The following is a 9,796-nucleotide window of genomic DNA, read 5'->3' as shown; positions in this document are numbered from 1 at the left end:
ATTCCTTAGGACCTGAGCAAATGTCTCTTTGGGAACATCGACTGATTTAGGTTTGAAGGAATAAATATGAACCAAGCGATAGTCAGAAACCAAAGGAGAGCTGATTCTAGGTAAAGTCAAGAATGTTAAGTTGGCCAGGGGCAGGGTGATGCACGCCTCTGATCCTGACACTGCTGAAGTGGAGGCAAACAGAGATTTCATGGCTGCTCTGAGCTACTTCATGAGTTCAAGGCTTTGCTGTATTATATAGTGAGTGTAGGGTCAGCATGGGCTATACAGAGAGACCTGTCTCAACGAAAGCAAGTTAAACTGTAGGATAAGAATTTTTTTTTAAAAAAAATCCGTGATCGCCATTGGAAAATGGGTGACTATCTAAGTGTACTGACTGACTCAGGATAGTTGGGAAACAAATACCGCTTGGTATTTCAAACAGTAGGGAACTTGACACAGGCCATCTGTCACTTAGGAGGTGATCTTCCTAGGGACACAGATGAGGCATTGTTTCTCAGACTTTAATGCGTATTCAAATTATATTGGATTTTTAAAACATTGTTCTTCATTTAACTTTCCCCTCTTCTGTGTGTGTGTGTGTGTCACACCCACAGCCTCAGATATGCCAGGCAAGTACTGGGTCCCTGAGGTGCGCAGCCTCCCCTAGTCCCTACACACATTTCCCTGGCCCTTCCACAGACTTTTAAGGCTGCAGATTCAAATCCAGTAAGATGAAGCTGGGGCCTGAGTGTCCCAATCTCAAGATATTCCCAGAAAAAGCCACTGCCAGTAATCTCTGAATCATTTTTTCCCCTGAGACAGGATTTCTTTTTGTTGCCCTTGGCTATCTTTGTAGACCACTGCCGGTGTACAGATTCAGAGATCTGTCTGCTCTGTCTCTGGAGCACCAGGGTTAGAGGCATGTGCCACCACTGCTTGGCTAACTCTGACTCACTTTTGAACACACAGGACACAGGAGAAGCCAAACAAACCAGAGATTAACTATGGCAGAAATTGCAACTTACCTTAGGGCCAAAGGAACTCGAGGAGACTGTTGTTTTGTCCTGCAGAGCGGTGAGTGGCCTACCTGCCTGCAGGGAGCCTGGGACTCTGGTCTGAGGAAGCTGCTATCTCAGGGCCTATAATCACCTAGGAAGACCCAACTGTAGGCAGTTACTGGGCCGTAGTTAGTCTCTGCTCAGCTTCCAGCCTCTGATCTTCAAGTTTTCCCTATGACTAGAGCTGAACTTCGGGAGTGCAGAATGCAGCCTCTTGGGTTGTCCCTCCCACTCACCCTTAAACATCATATTCATTCATGTATATACACTTTGATCACTTTTTGTGGTCAACAATAAGCACTGTAGGTACAACATCTGCCCCCTTTAGAAAGTGCTGAGAGAGGGCTGGAGAGATGGCTCAGCGGTTAAGAGCACAGACTATTCTTCCAAAGGTCCTGAGTTCAAATCCCAGCAAACTACATGGTGGCTCACAACCATCTGTAATGAGATCTGATGCCCTCTTCTGGGGTGTCTGAAGACAGCTACAGCGTTCTTACATATAATAAATGAATAAATCTTTGGGCTGGCCAGAGAGAGAAGAAAAAGTGTCTGAAGACAGTTACAGTGTACTTACATATAATAAAAAAATAAATCTGTGCTGGAAAACTAAAACAGGTAGGCTTGCAGGGGGACACACAGTCAGAGTAGTGACTAACAGATTTTCTTTTGTACTGAGGCTCTGTGTGGCTCCTGTCAAGAGCCTTGAGTGTACCAGGCTCTGAGACTTAGCCCAGGCTGACCCTTTACTGTGCAATGCTTTCCCTCAGCTCTCTGGTCAGGTAAATGGTGCTCCTGACTTAGTGCATAGCTTAACTATCTCCTTCCTTCCTTCCTTTCTTCATTCTTTTCCCTCCTTGACTCCTCTCCCTCCCTTATGTCCTTCTTCCCTCCTCCCTTTCTCCCTCCCTCCCTCCCTTCCATCCTTTCCAGGGTATTTTAGGGTTATTATTACTAGGATGAAACACTATGACCAAAAGTTGGGGAGGAAAGGGTTTATTTTAACCTATATTTCCACGCTGTAGTTCATCAATGAAGTAAGTCAGGACAGGAACTCAAGCAGGGGTAGAAGCTGGAGACAGGGGCTGATACAGAGGCCATGGAGGAATGCTGCTTATTGGCTTGCTCATGGCCTGCCCAGCTTGCTTTCTTATAATACCGACGACCACTAGGCCTACTTGGCCTCACCCATAATGGGCTGGGTCCTCCTACATCAATCACTAGTTTAGGAAATGCCCTAATGCTTGCCTTCAGCCCAGTTTTATGGCGACATTTTCTCAGTTGAGGGTCCCTCCTCTGATGACTCTAGCTTGTGTCAAGTTGACATAAAACTAGCCAGTACACAGGGGCAGTGTAGCTTGGGCTGAGGAGGACCTTGAACTTCGGCTCTCCCTTCCTTCACCATCCAAGTGTTAAGATTACAGGTGTATTCTCCTAAGCCTAGGTTTTTCATGCTGAGGGTCAAACCTGGGGGCCTTGTGCATGCTAGGCAAGCACTCCACCAACTGAGCTAGACCTGCAGCTCCTTAGATGTCCCTTCTGACCCTAGACTAGGTAAGATCTACCTGGCATCATTTCTCATCCCACCTTCACCTTACTCTACCTAGCACTTGTCACAGTGTGAAATCACATGTTCATGCAACTGTGCTCTGCGTCCCAGTCCCCAGCCAGGTCCTCTGTTCCACGAGGGTCCACATCGTACCTATTTTGTCAAGCGCACTTGTCACGTATGCAAGACTAGATGAGTAAGTGGATGTACCCCTGGGGCTCATCAGTGTTTGAAAGTCAGATGGATGTCTCAGTGGCTGCAGTTGCTGCTTCTGACTTTAGTATTTGAGTGTGAATATCAGGATAATGGGGTTTGGCTGTGGCTCCATGGAAGGCCCTTTGCTGGGTAATGAGCGATGATGTATCAGGGCCTGCTATTACTCTAAAGTCTTTTAAGCTGTATTGTGTATGCAACCACATAAAAGTGGCCTTTCGAAGCAGATAATGACACCTACCATTCATTGGACACTTAGCCATGCCCAACGCCGCACTGTTTTATAGACATTATTTCATTTAATCTTCACAACCGCCCAGAAGGCTGCTGTTCTCATTTTATTAACTAGGAGCCTAGACCTCAGAGAGGCTGAAGGATGAGCTGGAGCTCATAAATGGAGGATGAAGGCTGGGGATTTATGTTAGCAATCACTATCAATTCTACCGATGCTAAAAACATGTTTTTTTTGAGACAGGGTCTTTAACTCAGACTGGCCTTGAACTCAACACATAGTCGAGGATGGTTTTGAACTCCTGATCTTTCTGTTTCACCTCCTAGATATAGGGATTACAGGTATGTGCTATCACACCTGTTTATGAGATGCTGAGGTTTGATTACCACAGGGTCTTGTGCATGCCAGGTCTGCAATCAGTGTAACAACTGAGCTATATTCTCAGTTCCATTCCCCACTTTTCTTTAGTTTTTCTTTTGTATTGTGTGTGTGTATGTATGTATGTATGTATACATGTATGTATGTATGCATGTATGTATGTGAATGGCATCTGTGCACACAAGCTACAACGTGCATGTGAAGGTCAGAGAAAAACTCCTTCACGTTGATTCTTCTCTTCTTCCACCCTGAGATGGAACTCAGGTTTGTTGTTGGCATGTGGCTTTACCCTGAGCCATCTTGCCTGTTCTTTCTCCTGTTTTGTAGCTGACAAAAAAGAAGGAAAGAGAAGATGCAGGCTGAGACTAACAGAAAACCTGGAAAGAGTGGGCAAAAGCTAAGTGACATACAGATCAAGGTTGGGGCAGCCCTGCATGGAGTGTTTGAATCCCTGAGCTGCCGAGAGCCAAGAGCAGCCTTTGTGGGGAGTTCAGCCCAAACTAGAAAGTCTGGCAGGTTGAATCTGGCAGCATGCCAGCTTACAAGGGCTGGTTGCTAAGTTTTTTGGGATTTGTTAGCTGATTATTATAATACATAGTCATTATTAAAAATGCAAGATTATGGGGCCAGCAAGATGGCTTACTGAGTGAAAGCTAATGCTGGGCAAACTTGGAAACTCAAGAGCAAATCCCAGAACTGAATCCTGGAAGTTGTCCTCTGACATCCACACAGGAGTACCATGGTGTGTGCTCACTTGTACACTCATGTGTCATGCACATACAGAATAAATAAACATAATTTAAGTTTGTTTAGCAAGGCATGGTGTCTCTTACCTATCATTCTATCACCTGGGAGTCTGAGGTCTTTAGGCTGTAGGCCAGCTTAGGCTGCCAAGTGATTTCTAGGACAATCTTGGGCTACAGAATGAGAGTCCCTGTTTCCAAACAAACACCTCCCACCAATAAAAAATAAAGTTTATTAACTGTGGTGGTTTGAATAGGAGTGCCCCCCCCATAGACTTATGTGTTTGAATGGTTAGTCATAGGGAATGGCACTATTAGGAGGTGTGGTCTTGTTGGAGAAAGTGTTACTAGAAGCAGGCTTTGAGGTTCAAGAAGTCTGGACCAATCTCTCTCTGATGTCTGTGGATTAAGATGTAGAACTCTCAGCTCCTTCTCCAGCACCATGTCTACCTGCATGCTACCATGCTTCCCAATATCATGAAAACTGTCTTTTGTTTGTTTGTTTTTGAGACCAGGTCTTACTCTATAGTTCAGGCTAGCCCAGCACTCATTATATAATCCAAGTCAACCTTGAACTTGAGTCAGCTTTCCTGCTTCAGCCTCCTGAGTGCTGAGTTTACTGGCATAAGCCACTGTGCCCAGCTTTGAGAGCTGGGTTTTTTTTTGTGTGTGTGTGTTTTCGAGACAGGGTTTCTCTGTGTAGCCCTGGCTGTCCTGGAACTCACTCTGTAGACCAGGCTGGCCTCGAACTCAGAAATCCACCTGCCTCTGCCTCCCAAGTGCTGGGATTAAAGGCATGTGCCACCACCACCCGGCGAGAGCTGGGTTTTAATGATCAATCAGCATGCCACTGGTTTAGATCCTGGGCAAAGAGCAAAGTTCATAAAGATGTGACCAAAGTCAAAGGACAAAGGACAGTGCAGATTAAAATATCAGTGGTGAAGCAGTGAGGTGGGTGTTTGCTGACAGAGAAACAAATAAACCCCACAACCTGAGTTTGATCTTCAGAAATCATGTAATAGGAGAGAACAGATACCTACACTGTGTACCCTCGCACATACACACACACAAAACAATAAAAAAAAAAAAAACTGTGTGAGTCCTGAACAACTGGAGCTGGAGCTATCTCAAAAGCTACTTCTAGCTGGGTTGCCTTGTCTGGCCTCAGTGGGAGAGGAAACTCCTAGTGTCATAGAGACTTGAAGTGTCAGGGTAGGGGAATACCCAGGGGGGTCCACCATCTGCTCAGAGAAGAAGAGGAGGTGGGGGATAGGGGAAAGACTGTGGGAGGGGGTGAATGGGAGGGGGGCAGTGAGCGGGATGTAAAGTGAATAAGTAAAAAATAAAATTAAAAACAACAAAACAAAACAAAACAAAAAACCAAAAAACATTCCAACAATGGATTCAAGCTGTGGTCCACAATCCTAATATTTTTGAGGCAGAGGCAGGAAAACCCAAAATCTCAAGGCTAGCATAGGCTACATGGCAAAGTTGTAAGCTAAATAGTGACTTCTATCCAGGGCATCTGAGTTGTAAGGGACTGTCTGAAAAGTGTAAATCAAAACAAAACAAACAAAATCCCCAGTAACCTGTGCTTTCTCCAGACTGACTCTTAGAAAAGCTATTCTTGGGGGACTGGAGGATGAGCTTTTGGTGTTTTATGTGCAAGGAACTTGATATAGCTGTGGTTAAAAAAGAAAAAAAAGGGGGCAGGGTTAGGGAGGCAGTAGTTGGTACAGTGCCTGCTGTGTGAACACAAGGACCTTAGTTCAAGCCCCCAAACCCGTGTTAAAACAGGGCACGGCAGCCTGCACTTGTAAGCCTAAATGTTGGGGTAGCAGAGACAGGAGGATCTCTGGGGAATTGCTAGGACCTTGATTAGGATTGCTTTGGTATCTCATGGGAGATATCAATGGGAAAATCTCTCATCATTATATGGATACTTTCCCACCATTAATGTGATTTGCACTTCCATTTTGGAATCCTGATTAATGTCTCTTGATAACGTTGGCTAGCTTTGTGGGTGATGGGCAGTTGGCTTCATATTCAGCAGCAAGGATCATGTCTGCTGTTAAGCTTCAGTCTTGGTCATCTCATAAATACTTCACAAGATTTGTGGTTTGTGTTCAAAATCAAACATCACGAAGGAGAGCTAGTTGGGGGGTCAGCAGGTTTCCTAATCTCCCGGTGTTCTAGGGCGAGAAAGATGGATGCTGTCTTTTAGATTACACTATCAACAGATACCTGGGACAACCATGAAGTGCTAATGTCTGAGGGGAGAGACAAGATCCCAGAACCAGCAAGAATGTGTACAAAGCAAACGGAGGCAGGAAAATACTGGACTGGATGCTGGGACAGCTTCACCACAACTGGACACTGTCTCATTGCTGGCTACAAAAACATAACGAGTTGCTCAGCAGGTGGGCCACTCAGCCACACTTGAGTCCTGCAGAGAGGCCATGCAATCCTAGGTCAGTGGGTAGGGGGACAAGAGAGCTGATATCTGTCTTCTCTCTCTTACTAGTCAATGTCCACTCTACTGGAATTGACATTCCCTCACTTCTGCATGGGGTTATCAGGCTTCCCAGCAGCCATGGGCAGCAATTGCTTCACCCTGTGGAAGGACATTTCTGCTGGGTGTGGAGATTGTGGGAGGGCTGATGTGGCTGATGAACCTAGAGCAGCAACATCTTTGGCTGAGGTAGTGAGTGATGCAGACCAAATGATCACTTCCTGGGGAGAAGTGAGGTTTGGAGACCTTGAGGAGGAGAATAGGATAGGTCAGTTGCCCAGGCTACCAACAGTACTCACCTGATGGAGTTGTGACAATGAAATACATTGCTTGTATTAAATGCAAGATTAAATAAGATGCTAAAAAGGTACCTCAGTGGAGCAAGCTCTCAAGTACTGTTAGCTGGTAAGCAATTCAGTTTATAATCCCCCTACCCTGCCCCCGCCACTGCTCTTTGTGAAATGCTTAGAAAAGTCCTCCCCATTCAGCTATTATAAAAATAGAATCCATCTGGATCTTATTTTTGCTGTAAGAAATGAGGTCAGAAGCAAGCTTTATGTTTTCCCACATGACTTGACACCCGTCCAAGCGCCACGTATGCAATAGTTCATATTTCTCCATTTGCTTTGAAGTCTGATTTATAACAGAACAGGTTTGTGTCTTTATTTGCTAATTTATTAGCTTTTGTGTTCCATGGGAGGATATGTAAGTTCTACTGTACTGTGTTGGAATTGTGGCTTTATGACAGTCAAGTGTTGCTGGACATTTCCATCTTTGTTTTTCTCTGCATGTTTTTTCTCTACAGAGGAGTTCCCTGCTTAAATTTATATTTATAATTTTAGATAAAGTTGAGTTTTCTTTTATTTGTTTATCTAATGTATATGAGTACACTATAGCTGTCTTCAGACACACCAGAAGAGGGCATAGGATCCCATTGCAGATGGTTGTGAGCCACCATGTGGTTGCTGGGAATTGAACTCAGAACCTCTGGAAGAGCTGACATTGCTCTTAACCGCTGAGCCATCTCTCCAGCCCCAAGTATTCTTTTCTTTTCTTTTTCTTTTTATTGCCTCTAATCTTTGCTTGTGCTGGATGTACAAGGCTGAGTAAATTATTCAATTTCTCTAAATTACTGTTTACTCAGATTTTAATAAAAGTGGCTTGGATTTAGCATTATATCAGTGCAACAAAGTTTTTTTTTTTTCTTTAAACCTCTTCTCCTAAATAAGCGATGGTGATGGGGAAGAGAAAGAGATACTCCATGTTTTCTGTCCCATGGGGAATCTAGTTTTTGATATAAAAATCTATATTAAATACTTGTGGTGGTGTACACCTTTAATCCCAGCATTTGGGAGGCAAAAACAGACTGCGATGACCTCCAGGCGAGCCGGGTCCACAGAGCAAGTTCCACAGCCACATAGTGAGACTCGAAGAAATTTTATTTAATCGTCATTCACTGAGTCCGTTTCCTTCTGCTTGCAGGAGCTGTATGTGGGGCCACCTGCTGGAGCAGGGCAGCCTCTCCGGGACTTGTCTCTCCTGCAGCAGCTCCTTAGATAGATAGGTGTGGGGCTTAAGGGACTGGGAGTTTGATTGGCTTGATCTTGTGCAGGTCTTGTGCAAGCAGTTATAGCTGCTGAGAGTTTGTGTGTGCAATCGCACTATCACATCTGGCAGGTAGACTTTTGCTATAGTCATCAATCTTCTCCTTCTGGCTCTTATAATTTTTCTGATCTCTGAAGGAGTGTGATGTAGATGTGCTCACCTTAGAGGTGAGCACTCAGAAGTCTCTTATTTGTGGGGTTTGTCTGTATTAATTGCCAACTTCTGAAAAAAAAAAAGCTTCTCTGATGAAGGTTGAGAAGTGCACTAATCTATGAGTATAAAATAAGAATATAATACAGAATTTATTACTATGCCATTTAGCAGAATAACAGTGCTAGTTTCTTCCCTGGAGCGAATGACTTAGCCAGACATGGGGCTTTGGTACCAGACATGGATTTCATCTTATGAATTAGGCTGAGCCACTATTGTACCAGCGGGTGCACCCCACCAGTCTAGCTGCTATTGTAGCTTGCTGGGTTCACAGCTGTTACTTGGCAAGGCTGTTGGTGTCGTTTTTACACTGGTAGTATGCGTGGAACCTTCTAGCATCATGAGAGCTAGCCAGCAATGATGGAGCTTCCAGGTCAACCCCAGAGTAAATAAATCTAGATTTAAATATGAGCATGTATGTGTGATATGAAGGCAGAGGGGTATATCTAGGGGAGAGAATGCAAGGGGAAAGCAAGGAATAATATAAGCAAAGTATAGTAGCCGTACACATGTTTGAACATGTCACAACAAAACCTATTACCAGTAAAAAATAACAACAACATACAATTTAAAAGTTTCTTCTAAATATACTATATAGATTTAATCATGAACTATAAAACTTATGAGTTACACTGTTATGCTGGTAAAGTAGAGCCAACTCCTGAAAGCTGTCCTCAGCCCTCCACATTTATACTTTTGCATCCAAACACACACACACACACACACACACACACACACACACACCTCTCCCTATACCATATTCTTCCACACCATACCCCTCACCCCCAACACATATCCATACCCCACACTTCCCATACACATTCACACACCCATACATCCACACATCCACACCCTCCACATCCACACACTCACATACCCATACAACCACCTCCCCACACACACCCACAACCCCCACATCTATACACCCACCTCTGCACACACATCTACACCTCCATTCCACCCCCACATACACCCCCACTCCATATAATTTAAAACAATAAGCTCTTTCCATGTATTCATTCAAGGTTTAGTATTAATAGAATTTAAAATTTTCCCATGAGTACCAGGCATTTCTTGTTATATTATTGTTAGATAACTTATGACTTCCTATAGTTGTCTTAATTTTACTTGACTATTGTTAACACATCAGGAACCTATTAATTTTTTGTTGTTGTTTTGGAGACAGAGTCTTACTAGGCATCCCTGGATGGCCTAGAACTCACTATGTAGGTCAGACTGGTTTTGAACTCATAGAAATCTACCTGCCTCTGCCTCCCAAGAGCCTGGCTAGAAATCTATTACTTTTTT

The sequence above is a fragment of the Mastomys coucha genome, unplaced genomic scaffold (assembly GCF_008632895.1).
Source record: "Mastomys coucha isolate ucsf_1 unplaced genomic scaffold, UCSF_Mcou_1 pScaffold21, whole genome shotgun sequence".
Lineage (NCBI taxonomy): Eukaryota > Metazoa > Chordata > Mammalia > Rodentia > Muridae > Mastomys > Mastomys coucha.
The sequence above is the reverse complement of the archived record's forward strand: the minus strand, read 5'-3'. Positions refer to the sequence as shown.